The 23209-nt window shown below is 46.1% G+C and overlaps 1 pseudogene; it reads left to right on the plus strand.

The window, feature by feature from the left end:
* Positions 1-3413: 3413 nt before the first annotated feature.
* On the plus strand, positions 3414-20056 carry LOC147999464 (small ribosomal subunit protein eS25 pseudogene; annotated as a pseudogene).
* Positions 20057-23209: the final 3153 nt, after the last annotated feature.

Raw genomic sequence — 23209 nt, forward strand, 5'->3', positions numbered from 1 at the left:
GCATCTTTCACTCTTTGCTTGCACGCCCGGCGAGACTCTGTAAACATTAACCAGGCTTTATTTCACTGTCTTCAACAGAACTTGAGCGTCCCATGAGATTCACTCCTAGGGAGACATAAGGTCCAACCGACTGTGCTTTCTATTTCGAGGGCTGATAGAGTCTCAGGAACTTGCAAACCTCGGTAGAAAATTTACGCAAGAGTCTTTGGGTCCTTCACCTCAAAATTCCTTCTTATGGTCTCCGTCAATCCTAAACTACTATATCATGAGCTCTATTTACCTCCCTCCTTCATCCAGGCTGGCCTTGAACTTGTGATCCGTCAGCCTTAGCCTCTCGAGTAGCTGGGATTACAGGCCTGTGCTCTCTACTCACTCTCTACTCAACTCCAATCGAGCTTATACAATGGATGACTTGCCTTAAGCCTGATTTTAAAATCTCATTGTATGTTAAAACTCCAGCCCTCCCTTGTTGGGCACATCCATCACTTAGACTCTAGTGACCTGGAGTTTTCCCAGAGGGTGATAAGCAATGAACTCAACTTTGCTTAATCAGCACAAGTTTTGGTGGCATTTTTGAGGGAACTGACATTTGACATGGTCACAGCGATATGCCATCTGTTACCTTCTTGTGCCTCTCCCTGGTTTACCATGGGATCTTGGGAATACGGTTTTTTTTTTCTATTTCCATTTCTCGTGTGTGTGTGTGTGTGTGTGTGTGTTACATGTATGCATGTGGAACCCTGGGATTTGATATTTAGAATCACCCTTGATAGATTCTACTTTACTTACTGAGGTGAGACCTTTGCCAAACCCAGAGCTTGCCTGGGCCCACTGGCCAGTTTGCCCTGGGGTCTCCTGCCTCCACCTTTGAGGCTGAAATTGCAGGCCGGCCTTCGGGCTCATCTGTCATTTATGTGTTTCTGGGGATCTGAACTTGGGTCCTCATGGTTGTGCAGCAGGTGGTTCAGATTCTTTCCTTATCCTCTGGCCCTTCCTGGGCTCTTCTGTCTATTGCAGACCATGAAAAAGAAATATTCACTTATGTTTTGGAAAAATGGGCTTAGTGAAATGTAGAAGAAGCTAACATGCAAGGGAAAAAAAACCCTATTTGGCCACATTCATCATGCTTGGTGCTTTTCTGAGCGTCTTTCAACTTGGATTTTAATTCTGTTCATTATTTTGGCCCTGAACCACCCATCTGTCCCTCACACCAGCTCTAGTCCAATAGCATCGTCATTTTCCTCATTGGTCCACAATCCTCGGAACCTCCAAGTATTCATGTATTCTGATCCATGTGCCAGGAGAGGCATTGCTCTTTGCCTGATGATAAACTTCACATGAAAGCCGAGATCAAATTAATTCTGATTTCCCCCTTCCTTCATTTCCTTTCTTCTCTCTTCCTCCTTTGTTCATTTATTTATTTTATGTATGTGAGTACACTGTCATTGTCTTCAGATACACCAGAAGAGAGTGTCAGATCCCATTATAGATGGTTGTGAGTAACCATGTGGTTGCTGGGATTTGAACTCAGGACCTCTGGAAGAGCAGCTAATGTTCTTAACCACTGAGCCATTTCTCCAGCCCCAAAGATATATATGTGTGTGAAAAGGGCATCAGATCCCATTACAGATGGTTGTGAGCCACCATGTGGGTGCTGGGATTTGAACTCAGGACCTCTGGAAGAGCAGCTAATGTTCTTAACCACTGAGCCATCTCTCCAGCCTCCTCTTTCCTTTTTTCAACACAGAGTCTCATATATTTCAGGCTGGTCTTGTCACTCACTGTGTGGTTTAGGATGATATCTACTACCCAAGTTCTGAGGCCTCAAGTATGTACCCCCAGGTCCAGCTTATTCCTAAATGGTTTAATGGTCTCCTTCCTTCCCCTTCCTTCTTTCCTTCCTTCCTTCCTTCCTCCCTTCCTTCCTTCCTTCCTTCCCCTTCCTTCTTTCCTTCCTTCCTTCCTTCCTTCTTTCCTTCCTTCCTTCCTTTCTTTCTCTTTCTGTCTCTCTGTCTTTCTGTGTCTCTGTCTCTGTCTCTCTCTCTGTCTGTCTTCTTTCTTTCTTTCTTTCTTTCTTTCTTTCTTTCTTCCTTCCTTCCTTCCTTTCTTTCTTTCTTTCTTTCTTTCTTTCTTTCTTTCTTTCTTTCTTTCTTTCTTTCTTTCTTTCTTTCTTTCTTTCTGAGTCAGGGTTCCTCTGCATAGCCCTGGCTGTCCCGAAACTCACTATGTAGACCAGGCTGGTCTCAGATGAATGGCGATCCACCTGCCTCTGCCTCCCGGCCGCTGAGATTAAAGGCATGCACCGTTATGACCCGCTCCAACTTATCTTTTATTTGCTGTTTTCTTGAGACAAGATCTGCCTTAGCCTACGTTGGCCTCAAACTTACTATGTATTCCAGGTTGATCTTGGACTCCTGATCTTCCTACCTCTACTTTGCAAGGGTTGGAATTACAGGCCTGGGGGCCATTCCTGCCTTCTTCGATGTCTTCATATGGTTCTTCTTTCTTAGCTTCTGTAGGATGTAGAGGCAGCACTTCACTACTGGGGGACACTCTTCTCCCATAGTTGACATTTACTCTTACTTTTGTTGCTTTGAATGGGGGAGTGAGAGCCTAGGCTTAGCCACTCGTTTATTCAGCTTACGTATATAGAAACCCACTACAGGGTTGAAGAGAGAGCTCACGAATCAAGAGCACTTGGTTGCTGCTCTTCCGGAAGGCCTCAGCTTGGTCCCCAGCACCCATGCTGAACGGCTCAGCCTTACCTACTGTAACTCTATGTCCAGGGGATCTAGCATCATCTCTGTCATCCTCTGGCACCTGCGTGCATGTGTACGTGCACACAGACAGAAGGTAATAAAATAATCTTAGAGACGAGGAACCCACTGTGAAAAATTACTTTGGCAGGTACTGGGGATGTAGCAGTCACTAAGGCAAAGTGACCTCACTGTATTTGAATTGTCAGTTAAAATAGCAGTGCTCAGCTAATTCTTTTGGTTTTCTGTTTTTCACTTAGTTTTAATGTTTGTCTTTTAAATTTACATTTATGTCTTTAGTGTGTGTGTGTGTGTGTGTGTGTGTGTGTGTGTGTGTGCACGTGCTCGGTCACCAATGCATGTGTGGAAGTCAGAGGCCAGCTTACAGGAGTTGGCTCACTCCTTCTAGAGTGTAGGATTGAATTCAGGCCATCAGCTTTGGCCGTAGGTACCTTTGGCCACTGTTCTATCTCACTGGCCCTTATTGTATATTCTATGGACCTTGCTGAGAAGAAACTTACTATTGAGTAGTCTAACACAATTTTGAGGCTATTCCTATAATCGATGGCAATGTTTGATTATTAAAAAACAGCAAGCCCTTTCCCCCCAACATCTTCGTGAGGCTGTAGTGGCCCACACTACTCTCCGAGCTTCACCATGCCGCCCAAAGATGACAACAAGAAGAAAAATGCCAGAAAGTCGGCCAAAAGGGACAAAGACCCAGTAAATAAATCTGGTGGCGAGGCCAAAAAAAGAGAAGTGGTCCGAAGGCAAAGTTTGGGACAAGCCGAACAACCTCGTCCTGTTTGACAAAGCTACTTACGACAAACCTTGTAAGGAAGTTCCCAACTATAGCTTGTGGTCTCCGAGAGACTGGAGATTCGAGGGTCGGTGGCCAGGGCCACCCCTTGGGAGCTACTTAGGAAAGGACTCATCATGCTGGGTTCAAAGCACAGAGCCCAAGTAGTTTACACCGGAAGCACAAAGGGCGGAGACGCCCCAGCTGCTGGCGAAGGTGCACAAACAGGTTCAATCAGCTGCACAATTGGGAAAATAAAACAGCAAGCATCAGATTCCCTGGAGTTTGAATTATGGGTGGTTGCAAGGTGAGTTCTGGGAACCTAAACTCTTGGATCTTCTTTAAGAGCTTTAAGAGCTCTCGGCCTCTGAGCCATCTCTCTCGCATTCCCATGAAGACATTTTAAAAAGAGATCAACCGGGAGGGCAGGAAGGAAACGGTCAGCAAACAGATCTAAGATTCTTGGATCGGGGAAGCAGGACTCTTGGCACCATGTGGGAATCGATGGTGTTATTGAGACATATCTGGTCAGGCATGGCCTAGTTGGCTCTGAGCCGGTCAAAGGTCTCTCACACCGTCAGGAGGGCCGAAGGTAACGTGGGGAACCGGGAAGGTCTGAATGTCATTGCGATTCAGAACACCAGCCTCATTGTCTGTTTTCCCTTCCACACCACTACAATGGCCCTCATTATTTTGTCTTCTTATTTAGAAGGTAGAGAAATTAATTAACTGTGAAATGACTCAAGGCAGAAATAAAGATCAAATACGAAGGAGAAGCAAGCCAATTCCTGAATATTCATAGCACAAAAAAAAAAAATTCTGGGAGTCATTTTGAACCACAGAAGGGCATGCCGACAGAAGACAAGGTAGTTTGATGAGAATTTGGATTACTCTTCACAGAGTATCCTCCCGCCACCCCCACCGATGTACAAATGGAGCATTTAGGGAAAAGCAACATGGAGTGCAGATCAATATACACTCATTGAAGCAAAAGTTATTAAAGGAAAATAGTACAAATTGGAAAATTCAAAAGAAAATCTGTATTACAGTTTCTCTATCATCATATGCAAACCTATTAGCATGTAATTTGCTGCTCTCATTTGATAGGACTTTGCTCCCCCCTGTCACAAGCAGGTAGCCCAGGAACTTGGGCACATTAACTATGTTCTGAGTAATGTTCATTTCGCTTTTCTCATATCTCATTTGCCACAGTGAATTCCCTTTGATTTAAAAGAAACCAGAGCTCATCTTAATTTTCACAAATAATTTAATTTAAAGTAGTTACTTACTAGCTCCCGCTAAGTTACGTGTTTTTTTTTTTTTCACTCACAGAAAATGACCACCTGAAGTTAAATTATCAAACCTCGTCCAGCATTTTGCTTCTAGGATTTCTTTTTTCTTTCTTTGTTGTATTGGAAAGAATCAATCTTCATCCTCTATCCCCTTCTCCTCTTACTTTATTGTAAGGGTTTTGGGACTAGGTCTCAGTGTGGTGCCTTCACTGTCCTGGAATTCTCTATGTAGACCAGGCTAGACTGGAACCCACAGGGATCCATCTGCTTCTTCCTCCCAAGTGCTGGGATTAAAGGTGTGTGCCACCGCACTGAGCGCTTTCTTAGACTTCTTATGGAAGGCATTTTATCTGTGGCTGATTAGAACACAATGATCCCCAAAGCAAATTTATTTAAAGGGTAAATACTCAGCTACTGAGACACGAAATAGATGAGAGCTGTTTCTCAATGCCCAGGAGCTGTTTGAATTCATGTTGATTATGTCTGATATTTGTTTCTCTTTCTTTACTTTTTTAAAAGGTTTATTTATTTATTTTATATATGAGTGCTCTGTATGCTTGTACATCTGTGTACCGGAAGAGGGCATCAGATCCATGGTGGGTTGTGAGCCACCATGTGCTTGCTGGGAATTGAACTCAGGACCTCTAGAAGAGCAGCCAGTGCTCTTAACCACTGAGCCATCTCTCCAGATCTCTCTCTCTCTCTCTCTCTCTCTTTCTTTCTTTTATTTTTTAAGATTAAAAAATCGTTATATTTTGGTGTGTGTGCGTGTGCGTGCGTGCGTGTGTGTGTGTGTGTGTTTGCCTGCATGTATGTATTTTCACCACATACACACAGTGACCCTTGGACGTCAGAAGAGGGCACTGGCTTGTGGTCCACCATGTCAGTTTGTGACCCTTCATATGGATGCTGGGAATTGAACCCAGGTCCTCTGCAAGTCTATCAAGTGCTGTTTACCATTGAGCCATTTCTCCCGCCCTTGTCTGCTAACATGGGTGCGTATCATAGTTACAGACAAGGAGAGTCTAGCTCAAAGCGGGAGGTGCCCCCTGGCTTCCAGAAGATAATGTGGGCTCTCTCATTTATTATTTATTTTTTTGGCATGTGTGCACTTGATATGAATATGCAAGCTCATGTGAGTATGGAAGCTAAATGTTGATGTCAACCATCCTTGATCATCCTCCAGCTCTTTACTTATTTATTTTTGAGACAGGCTCTTACTGAACCTAGAGCTTACCCACTTGGCCATGCAGCCTAGCCAGCAAGCCCCAGTCATCCTGTATACCGCTTTCCAGCTCTGGGATTACAGATGCACGAGGTTAAATCTAGCTTTTGACGTGCTCTCTGGGCACTGGACTCGGGTCTTCGTGCTTATGCTGCAGGCACCTTTCTAGCCATGCCACCTCCCTAACCCTAGGCTTTCTCTTGAGTAGGCTAATGCTCTAGAACTGTGGCACACACTCGAGGACTGCGGAGGACTGCTCAGTCAGTCTGAGAATAGACCCATCCATTTGGCATGGCGACCTAAAGAATAAATGTCACTTCTGGACTGGAAAGGTGGCTTAGCACATTAAAGAACTTTCCCTTAAGCCTGACAACCTGAGTTCTACTTACAAGACCTACATAGCGGAAGGAAATGATTCCCACCAATTGCCCTCCTGATGTTCACAACGAGCCTTGTTTTGTGTGCTCCCCCATCGAAGAAATAAAAACGTAAGAAGCCCCCTCCAGTGTTGGCATTCTACGATTCTGGCACTTTTAGCAGTTATCTGAAGTGGAAGTTTCTGGATGTGTCACGTGATGCAGGCTCACGTGGTGTTTTGTTGAGGCAGGACCTGTGGGAGGACATGTGATGTTTGGAGAGAGTCAGAGTAGGACTCGATGGACAGTGACTGGGTGCTTGCGTGGATAGCTTTGGAATGCTTTGTTGATCTCACGTCTTCGTTGCCTGGTGTCCCGGCTGCTTCTGGTTGCTCCTGCTGACTCTTGCTGGAGGCCTGGCAGTTTCCGCAGGATCATGCCACTATGGCTGATTCATGTCTGACACTACCGAACTGGACTACTGGTATCCTGACAAGCAGAAATTGGAACCGTCCCAAGTCCCCATCCTCCTCTCCTATTTCCTATCTTTTCTCCTCTTCCTTTGGACGGTGGGCTAGAAGCGGGTGGGGGGGGAGGGGAGAGGGAGGGGAGGGGTTTGAAGCATTTGAGAACCTTTAAAAAAAATCTAAACCTACTATTAAAGGGCTTGAACAGACACAAGGTATAAAGTTGTTCATCCAGAGAACATAGGAGAGCCTCCTCCCGTCCTTTGGTGGTTGAGCTTTTAGTCACACCACTGAATAAGTGGCTCCTGGTCTATCGCCACAGCATATGCATTCCGTGAACCTGGCCACTGTGGTCACTGAAATCATACCACGGAGAGCAACACCGAAGCACCTCCTGCCATATGAGAGGCTGGGAGGAGAGGCAAGGCACAGGGGCATAGCTCACCCAGAAACCACACAACCCAGACATCACAGTCTCCCACAGCTGACTAAGCCCGATGCCTGTGGGCTGGTTGAGGCCCCACTAAAGTTCGGGGGCAGCTGCCAGCACCAACTGTTAGTGCCTCGTGGGCATTGTGTGGTGTAGTAAATACAGGAGAGAAACTCCACACACCTTTGTCTCTCAGTGTTGTTCCTTCTAAAGGGTCATCAGATGTGGTATCGGGAAGGACTTCATTTACCAGCTTTATGAGAATGAGATGTGGAGCCATTCGTTACTAGGTCAGGGTCAAGACATCCAAAAATTCTGTTCCTCCTGGCCTTAAGAGGCTGCTGACCGACAGCAATATAGGCAGGCAGGGTGGAAGGGGAGAGGATTTGGAAGGAAGCAGCTCTAACGCCATGTGTGGCGTTGCAATCAGAAACCTGGGTGTAGTTAATTACTTCTGTCACCTATAAAGTAGTCACGCCACGATGTAGCATGCAGTGTTTTCAGAGAAGACATATAGACACGGGAAATAAACAATGTGTCCCAGGGTTGGTTCTAGGGCTGTCTTAGTTAGGGTTTTATTGCTGTGAACAGACACCATGACCAATGCAAGTTTTATAAAGGACAGCATTTAATTGGGGCTGGCTTACAGGTCCAGAGGTTCAGTCCAGTATCATCAAGGTGGGAGCACGGCAGCATCCAGGCAGGCACGGTGCAGGAGGAGCTGAGAGTTCTACATCTGCATCTGAAGGAAGCCAGGAACAGACTGAGCATCCTCAGACAGCTCGGCGGAGGGTCTCCATGCCCACCCCCACAGTGACACACTTCCTCCAACAAGGTCACACCTTCTAATAGTGCCACTCCCTGGGCCAAGCATATGCAAACCATCACAGGGGTATTTTTAAAAAAAATTACTTAAAAACTATTAGTGTATGGGTCTGGGGTCACAGTGTACACGTGGAGGTCAGAGGAGAACTCTGTCACCAGTGGTGTCCTTCCATCTAAATGTGGCTTCTAGGGACTGAATGCAAATAACCAGGCTGTGCTCCTCTGTGGAGCTGTTTCGGAGGCCTTCCAGTCTGTATGTCGAGGCAAGCTCTCACGTCGGAGGGAATGTAGAGTTCTCTGTTTGACTAGACAATCTGCTGGCGAGTCCCTGGTGTCTTCCTCTGTCTGCCTCCCGAACCTCGGAGTGAGGCGCTTACCATTTCTGGGTTTTTTTATGCTGGAGATTCGAACTCAGGTCCTCATGCTTACGGCAGGTGCTTCCTCTACGGGGCCACACCTCTCCTTAAAAATAAATTAGTTTACCAAATTAATTAATTAGTTAATTAACTTAGTGTGTGTGTGTGTGTGTGTGTGTGTGTGTGTGTGTGTGTGTAGGTCAGAGGACAACAGAAGCTATTTCTTCTTTCCAACATTTGGATTAGTTCTGAGGATCGAGGCACGCAAGCAGCCTTGTCTGTTTACCCGTCTCTCCCCACCTGTTGTTTTTCTCCTCCTCCTCCTCCTCTTCCTCCTCCTCTTCCTCCTCCTCTTCCTCCTCCTCTTCCTCCTCCTCTTCCTCCTCCTCTCCCTCCTCTCCCTCCTCTCCCTCCTCTCCCTCCTCCTCCTCCTCCTCCTCTTCCTCCTCCTCCTCCTCCTCCTCCTCTTTCTCCTCCTCCTCCTCCTCTTTCTCCTCCTCCTCCTCCTCCTCCTCCTCCTCCTCCTCCTCCTCCTCCTCCTCCTCCTCCTCCTCCTCCTCCTCCTCCTCCTCCTCCTCCTCCTCCTCCTTCTTCTTCTTCTTCTTCTTCTTCTTCTTCTTCTTCTTCTTCTTCTTCTTCTTCTTCTTCTTCTGTTGAGGAAGGGTCTCACATTAAACCTCTGGCCAGCAGTACTGGGTGAACTCCCAACTGTAGGAAATGTTCATCTGGGTGATGTTTCCTCATTTTCAACCTCTCAAGGACATCAGCCCTCACCACCCCAGCCCTCACCATCCCGCCCACACACATCAGCCCTCATCACCCCAGTCCTCACCACCCAGCCCTCACCATCCCAGCCCACACACATCAGCCCTCACCATCCCAGCCCTCATCACCCACCCAGCCCTCACCACCCAGCCCTCACCACCCTAGCCCTCACCATCCCAGCTCACACATCAGCCCTCACCACCCCAACCCTCACTACTCCATCCCTCACCACCCCCAGTCCTCACCACCCCAGCCCTCACTACTCCATCCCTCACCATCCCAGCCCTCACCATCCCAACTCACACATCAGCCCTCACCAACCCCAGCCCACACATCAGCCCTCACCACCCCAGCCCTCACCACCCCCAGTCCTCACCACTCTCAGCTCTCACCATCCAGCAACACCACCTTCTTCACTTTCCCTCACAGCCTAAGGAGATCAAAGCCCTGGCATTTGTATTCTCCTCACCTCTCAAGTAGCCACCCACCTACCCCCCTTCCTTTAATTACAAACTCTCTAATTGAACAGCCATGCCAGCTACTCGTTTCCTCCCCATCTCTAGGAGTCTGCCGTCTCTTAGCAAAATTTCGTTCTTTTAAACCAGTAAACAACTCATTCTGGTCCAATTTGTGGAGTTTTAAAAGGCGAAATCAATCAACTTCCCAGTCAAATTGATTTTATCTCTCGTGTACACTGTCTTCAAGTTCTCTCTTGAATCCTCTCTGAAGCCAACATGTCAGATGCTGTCCATGATATTGTAGGATGTTCCTGTCAATATCTCTTGTGGCTGCTTAGTGCTAAATCCAGTGTGTGTGTGTGCGTGTGCATGCCTGTGTGAGAGTGTGTGTATGTTTGTGTGAGCATGTATGTATGTGTGTGCATGTGTATGCCTGTGTGTTTGTGTATGTATGCATACGTATGCTTGTGTAAGTGTGTGTGTGTATGTGAGTGTGCATGCATATACCTGTGTGTGATTGTGTATGTGTGTATATATTTGCATGTGTAAGTGTGTGTGTGCATGCATATGTTTGTGTGTGTGTATGTGTGTGAGTATGTATGTGTGTGTATATGTGTTTGTGTGAGCATGTATGTATGTGCATGTGTAAGTGTGTATGTGTGAGTGTGTGTATGTGTGTGAGTATGTATATGAGTGAGTGTGTATGTGTGTGTATATGTGTTTGCATGAGCATGTATGTGTGTGCATGTGCACATGTGTGTGAGAGTTTGCTCTGTTGTTATTCATTGTTTCACCTGCATTTTTAAAAATTCTCTTTGAAATTCTTTCCTTGACTCGGCAGGGAGCTATCTTTTCTTGGTTTTCCCATCTACCCCACTTTTCCTCAGTCTCTTTTGCTGCTCCCCCTTTCCTAGAGTTTTAATTATGGAAGTTCCCACTACTTATTATCTTACTGAGACAGGGTCTCACGTACCTCAGGCCAGCCTTGAACCACCATGTAGCTGAGAATGACCCTGAACTTCTGATCCTCCTGCCTCCACCCGCTGAGTCCTGGGATTACAGCTGTTTGCCCCCACGGCTGGTTTACTCGAGGCTGGGATCAGACCTGGGGTTTTGTGTGTGCCGGGCAAGCATTTCCTTGCAGAGCTGCATCCCCAGCCCCCTCTACTCTGTTTTCAAGCACCCTTCTTTTTCTCTGCAGCCTCTTCCTTAATGACCTCCTCCGGCCTTGGGACTTTAAAATATTCTGTTAATCACCTCAAACTCATAGCTGCCGTGTGAACTAGATGCTAGCCCTGGATCCCCACATTTAATTACCCCTGCAAAATACTCATTTTTTAATGGAAGCATCAATTCTTCATGCTAAGGGGTTACCCTTACTTTCATTGCATAGATTGCCGGCTTAGCACAAGAACTCCCCGGACCAACTTACAACCACGCTTACCTCGTGGATCCAGCAGCCTCCACCCTTTCCCTCTCCTCACACTGGATCTTTTTTCAGCACTAGTAGACGTTCCCCAGCCCCACTTCTGGACTTCTTTTCAGAGCCTGTTTTCCCAGTGCTCACTTCAGCATCCTTTACAACCAGACAAGGTGAGGTTTTTCCGACTCATCCACTCCTATAACGATTCTTTATGCCACGTGTCTCCCCACCATCATTTAAGTGTAACCAACAAGAAAAAGTCCCAGGCTGTAGCATTACCCCTTTGCAGTTAAGAGTGCTCGTTGCTCTCCCAGAAGACCTGGGTTCGATTCCTGGCAACCATGTCATGTGGCTTCCAACTACCAGTAACTCCAGCTTCAGGAGCTCTGGCGCCCTCTTCTGGCCGCTATGGGTACCTGCACACATGTGACACACGCTCCTGTTTAACATGCACACAAACTGAAATCAGTACAAAAACCATAAACTTAAAAAATTATTTAATGGGCTGGAGAGATGGCTCAGTGGTTGAGAGCACTGACTGCTCTTCCAGAGGTCCTGAGTTCAATTCCCAGCAACCCCATGGTGGCTCACAACCTTCGATAGTGGGATCCGACTCCCTATTCTGGTGTGCCTGAAGATCGCAACAGTGTACTCATATAGATAAAATAAATAAATCTTTAAAAATATTTAGCTAAATAATCCATACTCATGGTTCATGGTGTTCTTGCCTCTACAATATTTTGTACATAGCAATGTACACAATCTCAATGGTGAACTAAGCTTTCGCCATTAGGTTCCTGGCCTGCCCCCTTTTTGAGACAGGGTCTCACATAGCCTGTAACTTTTGATCCTTTTGGTCCACCTCTTGAGTGTTGGGATTGTAGACGTGCCCCACCATGCCAGGTGGTCCCCATGAAGACCAAACCCAGGTCTTTGTGCTCGCTAGTACACCATCCTGGCACCCAGCTGCTGGCTTCGCATGTCTTTCCACCTTTAATACCAACATTTCCATCTGTCCATTTGAAGCTCTCTGTGTACCACGTGCCTTAAATTCTTCCAGCCTCTGTCCTTCACTATATTCTAAAGAACTTGCACATTTTTTTATTTGTTTGTTACAGCAGCACAACACTTTTTTTTCTTTTTTTCCTTTTTTTTCCCCGGAGCTGGGGACCCAACCCAGGGCCTTGTGCTTGCTAGGCAAGAGCTCTACCACTGAGCTAAATCCCCAACCCCAGCACAACACTTTTTGGTACCAATGCCTGCATACATTTTCTGTGTCTGCTGTCACAAATTCACATGAATGTGGTGGCTTAACACCACAGAAACATACTCTCTTACTGTGCGGGAGGTCAGAAATTAGAGATCAGCATTGCTAGTTCAAAAAATGGAACAGGACTTGACCCTGAGGAGAATTCATTGTCTCTTCCAGCTTCTGGTGTCAACTGACCTTCTCTGGCTACGGTTCTACTGGTTGGAAGGTCAGGTTCTTCACCTGTTTTTCTCTCTTATCTTTACCTCGGGGTCTCTTCCTTGTGTAAATCTCCATGCCTCCCTTGTTTAGTAAACATGTGGTTGCATTTTGACCTCACCTGGAGAATTCAGGATTGTCTTTTTCCTTAAGTTGATCATATCGGGAAAGATGCATTTTGTCTTATAAGGTAGCATTGACCCTGAATGTCTTTTGAGGGACCTGTGTTCCTTCTGCTGTAGAACTAGAGTTTCATAAAGGTTACTCATTGTCAGAGCCCAAATGTGCAGAACTAGAGTTTCATAAAGGTTGCTCATTGTCAGAGTCCGATGTGCAGGGCCGGACGTGCCTGAGGGAGAGCCAGAGATAGGACTTGCCAAACCAGCTATCAGCCCCAAGGACATTGATCATCTGTAGCCACCCCCTCCCCTTCCTTCACCCCCCTGAGTGAGATGAGCCACCGTACCTGCCTGCCGAGCTGCTAGAGAGCACGTACTCCTTGCTGATGTCATTTCACGCCGAAAGTAATTGTGCACCATTTGAATTGACCAATCATGTGCACCCGTGCGAATGCCCCTAACCTCCCCTATATAAACCCCCGAGTTTGGAAGCTCGGGGTCGATTCCTCTGTCTCCTGTGTGAGATACGTGTCGACCCGGGATCCCGCTAAGACCCGGGATCTCGTTAATAAAGCTACCTCTTGCTGTTACATCAAGAATGGCTCCTCGTGATTCCTGGGGGCACCCCACCCTGCGATCGGAGCGAGAGATGCGGCTCCCTGTTTTGGGGTACGCTCTTTCACTGCTTTAACTACCAAGCCACCTCATTGACTCATTAGTTCTCTTTGTGTTTCAACACACTGTAACCCAGACACAGAAAGTACCGGTGGATCTAAAACTGAGAGACCTCACACCATTTCATTGCTGTTTCTTTCTTTTTCTCTCACACGGCCTAGGTTGGAACTTGCTAGCCAATGATACCTTCTCATCTTCCTCCGTCTGATTTCCAAATGCTGCTGTTCCAATGTGTACACTGTGGTGGTTTGAATAGGTCCAGCTCTCCATAGACTCTGGTATTTGAATGCTTAGCCCACAGGGAAGTGGCACTATTAGGAGGTGTGGCCTGGTTGGAGTGGGTGTGGCTTCGTTGGAGGAAGTATGTCATTGGAGGTGAGCTTTGAGGTCTCCTATGCTCAAGTTCCGCCCAGTGTGGAATCGGAGCCCTCTCCTGGTTGCTCGCAGAAGACAGTCTCCTCTTGGCTTCCTTAAGAACAAGATGTCGAACTCTTGGCTCCTCTGGCACAGTGTTTGTTTGCACACTACCTCGATTCCCACCATGATAAAGGACTAATCCTATGTCATTGTAAGGCAGCCCCAATTAAATGTTTACCTTTATTAGCGTTGCCTTGGTCACGGTGTCTCTTCACAGCAATAAAACCCTAACTAAGACAACCTCCATTCATGCTTTTTATTTTATTTATTTTTTAAATATTTCTTTATTTTTATGTGTATGTTATGTCTCTTTTCTCTGTGTGTATGTGCTTGTGTGTGTGGGTGCTTCTGGTGGCCAGAAGAGGGCGTCGGATCCCTGAAGATGGGCTTGCACATGGTAAACCATTGATGCTTATGCTGGGAACTAAACTCCAGTCCTCTGCAAGAGCAGCAAGCACTCTTAATCACCAAGCTGTCCCCTCAGCCCCTTGGTTTCTGTTTTCTTGAAAGGCACCACAGCAGTCTCATACAGCTTGTCTTTTTATAGCTCTCTGTAAAACTCCATCCAATGCTTTATTTCATAAATAGAGTGGGGTTTGAGGGACGCTAGTCAGCTGGTGACCTCCACACTGCAGAGTCGGAGCAGTATCAGTAGCACATACTGACATTTTAAATGCACTGAGCTCAAGGTCTGGAGATGGGGGCCGTGACTCTGAGTTGTTGCTTTTGAGACCGGAGGCCAACGGCCCTGACCTTTTGAACTCTAAGTCAAGTCTTCTGCAGAATAAATCTTAATGCTATGGAGATGCAAATGACCAAGGCAGCCTGACCAAGGCAGCCTGACCATCCCTGGGGCTCCAGTGAGGGTTTGTAAGGGTTTCTCCCTAATTCCTGGCTCCCAGACCTTCTTTTTCTTAGAGCATTTATACTTGAAAAATCGTAATTGTAAATTCCTTCTCTGCCTCTTTGAGATGTAAATAGTCTCTGGCTGCCTCCAGCCAGGACCAAGGGCTGTTCAAGGAGCTAACATCCCTACCTCCCAGAGTCTGTGTGGTGGGAACCTAAATCCAGAATTTTACTCCTAAGCTGTAAGACCACTGCTGTTAGAAAGATAAGGGAATATTTTATTTCCCTTTCTGTAAGGTACAGGTACTAAGTACTATGGTATTCCCCACCCGAGATAGATAGATAGATAGATAGATAGATAGATAGATAGATAGATAGATAATGTGCTGAGGGGTGCACATGCATGTGTGCATTTGTATGTGCAGGTCAGAGACCAACATTAAGTACCTTCCTTAATAGCCTTAGTATTTTAGACGAGGTCTCAAACTGGGTCTGGCATTCACTGGTTCTGTTAGGCTGGCCAGTCACTAAACTCACTCCAGAGTTTCCCCTCCTATTTCTGCCCCACCCCTCAGCAGTGAGACCACAGCTATGTGTGGCCATGCTTGCCTTTTCCTTTAATATGGAATCGCATTAACCTTGGGTCCCTTCAGGTTGTGCTTTGCCAACCGAGTAATCTCCCCAGCCCTCCCCCACCCCAAGTTCTTAAAGACTTACTTTTATCATTGTAAAGTTACATGCATATTCGTATCTCTGTGTATGTGCACATACGTTGAGGGTGCCTGAAGTGGCCAGACGAAGGCACTGGATTCCCTGGAAATAGAGTTACAGGTGGCTGTGAGTCATCAGACATGGGTGATGTCAGGAAACTAAATTCAGGTTCTCTCAAAGAGCAGAGAGTGCTCTTAAAGGCTAAGCCACCATCTCCCCAACCCTGGCAACTTAGGGTTTTTTTTGCACCTTTTTTTTTTTTTTTTGGAGCTGGGGACCGAACCCAGGGCCTTGCACTTGCTAGGCAAGTGCTCTACCACTGAGCTAAATCCCCAACCCCGAAACTTAGGTTTAAAAAAAAAAACTCTCTGTTCACTCGATGTTTCGTTGGATGTAAGATTGTTTTGTCTTTTTTACTGAAACAACAGCCTTGAGTTTAATCTTCCTTCCTACGTCAACTTTGTCTCCGATGCTCTGCTTCGACAGAAGTTCAAGACGACTACCATCAGCCTTTAATCCGTTTATTTGTTTTTGAGACAGGGCCCCACAAGGCCTGGACTTAAACTTTGAATCCTTTGGTCACAGCCTCTTAAATTCTGGGGTTGCGGCCGTGGCCACCACACCAAGCTCTCCTTTATCATTTCTGTCCGGACTCCAATGTGAAGGTGAGAATGACATTTAAAGAAGATTACTGGATAACCTCTCAACTTCAGAGTAACTATGGCATGCTTATAGGAGGAGACCATGGCTGGTCTCTTCTTGCTGACGTAGTCCTGACCTTCTCTCAGTTTTGTAGTTTCCCTGGTTCGTACCTGAGTTAAATCACCCCTTTGTCAGCAGCAGGTAAATGAGAATTTTTAAAAGGAAAAAAAATCCCATAGAAATATAAAATGAGGGCTTTATTTAACTGATCGGTCAGTAAGGGAATTGACAGATGTTTGAAAAGCCCAACAGAGGGCCCGGAGAGATGGCTTGGTGTTAAGAACACGAGCTGGTTTAGCAGGGGACCCAGGTTCAGTTCCCGGTACCCACATGGTGGCTTGCAACCACCTGTAACTCCAGATCCAGGGGACCTGATCCTCTTCTGGCCTCTGTGAGCACCAGACACGCATGCGGTACACATACGTATATGCAGTCAAACACTCATCTCCGTAAAATACGAAATGAATACACCTTAAAAAGCCACAAAAGAGAATCCTGGCTTCTCTATTCTGGGGGACGGAAGCCAATTTTCTCTTAGAATCTGCATTTCTATAGAGAAATTATTTCTTGTGGTTATCAGTAACTTACAACTTACAGACACATGAAATATCTCCCTTAGAGTTTTAGTTCTATCCAGGACGGTGGCGCAGGCCTGTACTCCGAGCACCTGTGAGGATGGGCCAGGAGGGTTGTGAGCTGAGGGTCAGCCTGGGCCGAGGAGCTGGATCCTACTTCAGAACAAAGCCCTGAAGCCAACCGAAGAAAGGAATGCCAACTCTGTGTATGGACAGTGCATGCCTTTGAATCCCATTTCTCCTGCTACAGAGGCTGAATTCTCTTCTTCCTCCTCCCTTCCTCCCTTCTTTCCTTCTTCCTTCCTTCTTTCTTCTTCCTTCCTTCTATCCTTCCTTTCTCCCTCCCTCCTTTCCTCCCTTCCTCTTTTCCTTCTTTTTTGTGTTTGACACAGAGTTGAGGGCTCATGGTGTTGGGCACTCTTAAAATTTCTCAGGGTTAAGGTTTGAATAACCACTTTACTCCTGATTAAAAAGTAAAAGAACTAAAAAGGGAAACAAAGAACACTTTTTTTTTTCTAAGTGGAAGCAGCCAATGAGCCCCAGAAAAGATTTGGTGAAAATCCCATTACAAAGGACGGGGAAGCACAGAATCCCAAGGTACATCGAGTTACAACTCTCGTGCTGCTGATAGATTGGGAGGGAGAAAATGTCAGCCGGCCAGAGTGCACGAGATAGTTTTCTGTTGGAAATGGAGTTGGCCTGATGGATAACCCAGGAGCCCCTGGAACCTCTGAAGTACGATTTTGCTAATAGCCTCCCAGGATGGAGATAACCAAGCTAGACGGCTGTGGGAGGAAGCTGCAAATGCTCAGGCAGGACACAGCCCTACAGAGAGTTGCGGCATGTATGAGATATAGGATGCTAAACTGTCTCGTGCTTCTCCACGACCCTAAAAGTCCTCTATGCCCGCTTTTCATCAGCTTGGAGCGATTTTTGCCGTCAGTTTAGCGTGCAGCACCGTGAGGCACATAGTAGTGACTGCTCAATGTCTTATCATAGGGACAACATGAACAACATGCAAATTAACCATGGGTAATGTTTCTGGCCGTATACAATTATGGCTGTTTAAAATTTTTAGATGCTAATTAAACCCAAAGTTCCCTGTGAAGAGTGCCAATTTTGCCTCCAAATAACATGTTACAGAGATGGGCTAATTTACCACAAATGACTGCATCAGCAACAGAGGCTGGCACACGGACAGAGGCGAGTCGATGAATGTTCGTGGGATCACCTGACTGGACAGGCATCTAGGTAGAGCTTCCACTCTTCTCTGACGGAACACACTTGATGTTCAGGTACCGAAAACACAATGGCAGGCTTCAGACAGTGATGGTATGACTCCGTGCTGCTGTCACGTGTGAATGCAAACCCGCATGACCTTTAGAGCCTCTCTTCACCAGAGAACCGAGTCAGAGAATTCTGGGATGCATTGGTCAATATATATTTCTTGGAAAAACTCTAGCCTAGAGATATAGGTGGGCATGTATAATCATACAGTAGGCATCTCTACATGTTTGCAATCACAGTATATAGTGTATCTCGGTTTCTAAGTATGTCATAGGCCTGTTGCATTGAGCTACATGGGAATAAAATGTACCTACCTCTGGTCACAGAAATTCTGTAAATTGTTATCCTTATAAACCTTGAGGGAGTCTCTGCAGTGGTGCTGAGTCAGCACCATTGTCCCCCCTCCCCTTCCCCTGCTCTCCCCTCTCCCCTCTGTCCCCCTCCTCCCTGCCTCCCCGGCTCTCCTCCCTCCCCAACTTCCCCCCAAACCATCCCTCCCTTGTAGTTTACTTTCTATTGCTGTAACGAAACACTGTTTTGGTTAGGGTTTCTATTGTTGTGGGGGAAACAATATGAGCAAAAGCTTGGGGAGGAAAGGGTTTATTTCAGCTAACAGTTCCACATCACAGTTCATCACTGAGGAAAAGGCAGGGCAGGAACTCAGCAGAGCAGGAACCTGGAGGCAGGAGCTGATACAGAGGCCGTAGGAGGAGTGCTGCTTGCTGGCTTGCTCCCTGTGATTTGCTCAGCCTGCTTTATTAGACCATGCAGGGTCTACCTGCTCAGAAGCTGCACTGCCCATGGTGATCTGGGCCAACCCCACATCAGTCATTAATCAAGATGGCGCCCTTACAGACTTGGGTATAGGCCAACCTGTTGGAGGCATTTTCCCAACCGAGGTTCCCTCTTTTCAGAGGACTCTAGCTTATGTCAAGTAGACAGAAAGCAAAACAAAACAAAACAAAAACTAGCCAACGCAGGGGGTAACCAGAATGACCGATGTTCATTGAGTATATATTGTAGTGTGTATATTGAAGTCCTGAAGAAGATTACCACACACTATGTTAGAACTGTGACAAAAAAATAGTCCAATTTAGTAGTTGCAAGTTATGGGCTTATTTATTTATTTATTTATTTATTTATTTATTTATTTATTTATTTATCTTGATAGGGAAATAGGGCAGGGTCTCATACAGGACCAAGCTACCTTTGAACTTCCTGTGTAGCCAAGGATGGCCTTGAATTTCTGAGCTTCCCGCTTCCACTTCCCAAGTGCTGGGATGAACACCACCCTGCCTGCATTCTCAGTGCAGGGAATCAAACCCAGGATTATGTATGTGGGACAGACAGACATTCTACCTACTAAGCTACAGCCCTAGTCTCCTATCAGCTTTTTACCAAGAAATCTTTTCTTGCCCTAAAGAAACATTAGGCCAGGATTCTTAATTCTTATTAATCTTTCCTCAGAAATTAGTTGCTCTTAGCAAGCGGTGATGTTCAGAAGGAAAGGGACCTTTGATTTCAGTACGGTCTCTGTGGTCTGTCACTCTGTGTTTTTTGTCCCCTCCCGGGCTGGTGCCCCTGCGAAGTGGAGACCTGAGTGAGTGCCATGTTGCTAAGCAACTCTGAAGGGCACTTGGACAACACAGCCACATCCTGTGACTGAGGCAAAGGGAAACGTTCCACACAGCAGCAGGGCACAGTCTGTAGGCCAATCGCGGAAGTCGTCAGGCAGACCGCTTGCACAGGCAAGATTTCTTTAAAGGAGACGGGACACAAAGTGGGCAAGAATCAAAATTGAAGCCTGCAGAAGTGATTTATCGTGTAGACCGGCACAGATGGCACTGTCCCGGTAGAAACCACTCCCCCCAAAATGCCACAGGGGGCAGGTGGAGCATAATCTTGCAAGAATTCAGACATCCAGGTTCTTTCCAAAGCCATTTTTAGCAAATGCTCCCAGCAGACACGACAAAGCGATGTCCTTGCTCCACAGTTCTACAAGGCTAAAGCCGACGAGCCCATACTGTTTCTGAAACTTCCGCCAACCCAGCACACCGCCTGTGACCCGTACAGGAACTGGCAGGTTGCTTTGGCTCCCACGTGAAGGTGATTTGAGAGCCACGCGACATTTTGCAATCTGTGTATTTCCTTAGTTGTCCTATAAATTCACTTCCTAAAATTTCCTTCCCTTCCAAGAGTGGAAGAGTGGTTGCTCTTGGCAATAAGTTTCACATTTAACAGGCAGATTTTTCTAAACCAGGAAGTCAACAAGAGAGGATAGATTCACACTTTCCTGAAAGAGTGTGTGTGTGTGTGTGTGTGTGTGTGTGTGTGAATAAATGTATAGATGTATTAATATTCAATACAGTTACAGGTAGTAGCCATTCATGCACATTTTGAGCTGCCTGTCTTTTTTTTTTTTTTTAATCTTTATTAATTTGAGGATTTCTTATTTACATTTCGATTGTTATTCCCCTTCCTGGTTTCTGGGCCAACATCCCCCTAACCCCTCCCCCTCCCCTTCTCTATGGGTGTTTCCCTCCCCATTCTCCCCCCATTACCACCCTCCCCCCAACAATCACGTTCACTAGGTGTTCAGTCTTGGCAGGACCAAGGGCTTCCCCTTCCACTGGTGCTCTTACTAGGCTATTCATTGCTACCTATGAGGTTGGAGCCCAGGGTCAGTCCATGTATAGTCTTTGGGTAGTGGCTTAGTCCCTGGAAGCTTGAGCTGCCTGTCTTAAAGAACTGTAGACCAATAATGAACACGCTTTCAAGTATTTGGCTTATATCTAACTATACCCACTGTGCGGCAGCCTGTGTTAACCGAGGGCCAATGAATTAACCGAGGGCTAATGAATGAGATAAAGAACCTATCATTCGCATGCTCCACGCAGAAGTTGGGCATGGAAAGGAGGCATTGGGGGAGATACTGAAATCAAGTATCAAGATGGTCAAGGATTTAAATGTTTGTAGAGCTTGGGTCTCTTGGTTGATAGTCTAATGTTGGATAATCATGGACTGTTTCGTAAACTCTATGCTACGACATCTTTAGGAAAAGGAATGTCACCATTTCCAGCCCACTTCAGCTCTCATTCATTCACTCTGCCATCGCTAATAATTACTTGTAAATACCCAGGACTCACAACACTTCATTACCACAGCCTTTCCTGACTGTCTGAGTATTTCCGCTCTAAGCTGTTTTGTCTAGTATGACAGTTATATGTAGACACTTAAGTTTAAATGGCTATTAATTAAGAGTAAAATTCATGGGCTGGCCACATGGCTTAGCAGGTAAAGACACTTGTTAACAAGACTGATGATCTGGGTTTGATTCCCGAGACCCACATGGTGGCAGGAGAGAGTGGACTTCCAGAAGCTGTCTTCAGGACTCCACACACAGCACCCCCACCCCCAACATAATTAAAGTTTTGAAATAAAATAACACTCACTCCCATAGTTTTATCATTCTTACTTCAAGGGCCAAGTAGCCTCTGTGTTAACAAGTTTTCTTACCAAGTTCGACTGGACAGAATTAATTTATTGATTTCTAATATAAAATAACCATCCGTCTCAAATGAAATCACACTGCCGAGCACTTGTCTATTTTTTTTAAATTAACAAGTTAACCTTTTTCAATTCTTAAGACTTCTTTCTTTCAATTTATGTGTATGAACATTTCGCGTGAACGCATGCCTGTGTGTAAGTTATGTGTCCGTTGTCCACAGAGACCAGAAGAGGGCGTCAGATCCCCTAGGACTGGAGTTAAAAGTCATTGTGGGCTACTTGAGGTGGGTTCTGGGAACCAAACTCCCATCCTGAAAGGTCAGCAAGTACTCCTAACTACTAGGCCACCCCTCCCGCTCCCATAAATATAATTCTTAAATGCATGACTAAAATAATGCAAAAGACTGCAGGTAACATAAATGCCATTACGTGTTCTAATAGCCCACGCGGCTAGATTAGAGATATAGCAAGGGATATTAGATGGTAATAACAGGAGGGGATATGTTATAATCTCTGAAACAGCCACTAAATGAACAGGCCTTAAAAAAAGGATAGCAAACACATTAGCAGCGGAGAATGAAGTAATGAACGCATGAGTTTTACCCTAAACCAAAGAGCAAATTATAATTATGCCTCAGCAATCTAAGGAAATCGTTTAAAAAAAATTGGTGGACACAGGGCTAAGAGAACAAAATTGAGATCCCAAAAGTAAAACCAATGGATCGAGCGCCAGCTAAGGGTGTGCGCATGCGCATACTCACACCAGCGCGCATACGCGCAGGAGTCCTTTCTCTCCTTCCAGTGTGTGTGAGTCTGGGGGATTGAACTCACATGTTAGGCTTGGTGGAGATCGCCTTGACCTACTGAGGCATCCACTGGCCCCCCACAGTCATGTAACTATTTTTTTGGGGGACAAAGTTACTAAGAAGGAAGTGTGATTTTTTTTTTTTTTTTGAGTCAGTTGTGGTGGGAAGTTGAATGCATCTACGCGCAGAAGAGTCGAACTAAACCTCTGTCTCCCACCAGTTTAAAAACAAAACAGAACCTTAAGGCGAATCGACAGTTTAAGGTAACCGCACAACTACTAAAATCAAACAAAGAACAACACCGGACACTGACAAAAACAAAAGGGAAATAAATCAGGACCTCAGGATTGCCCTCCCCCAAACAGGCACTAAAAGCAAATGAAAAGAAAAGAAACAGTGACTGGAGTAGGAGACAACGTATGAAATAGAAATAGGAAAAAAAGAGTCTAGCAAAGGAAACATCCAGCAATGTATTCGCACCTCCAAAAGCTCTCCCCTAATTTTAATTATAATCGACCTGGCCAGATGTTTCACAGAGGACACGAGAATGGCCAGCTTCACGCTCACCATGACTAAGTATCAGGGAAATGCAGATCTAAAAAAGAGAAATTGTCAAGTCATTCTAGAACTGGCGTTGTCAAGAGATGTTGTTAGAGATGACAGCTGGGATGCGACACCAGGGAGCCCTTCCGGCTGTGGTGCAGCTCAGTGGGCAGAGCGCAGGCCCAGCCTGACAGGCCCCGGGTTCAGTCTTCAGAACCATAACCTGGAAGCTGTGATGTCCACCACTATCCTAGCTGGGGGCTGGGGTGGGCAAAGGCAGGGGGATTATGAGTTTAAGGTCATTCTTGGCTACTAGGGAGTTTCAGGAGAGTCTGGGCAACATGATATTATACTTTAAAAAGTAAGTGAAGAATTCCTTGCACCAGGGCTGACCTCAAAGG

Source organism: Rattus norvegicus, chromosome 19, assembly GCF_021556685.1.
Source record: "Rattus norvegicus strain SHRSP/BbbUtx chromosome 19, alternate assembly SHRSP_T2T, whole genome shotgun sequence".
NCBI classification, from domain to species: domain Eukaryota; kingdom Metazoa; phylum Chordata; class Mammalia; order Rodentia; family Muridae; genus Rattus; species Rattus norvegicus.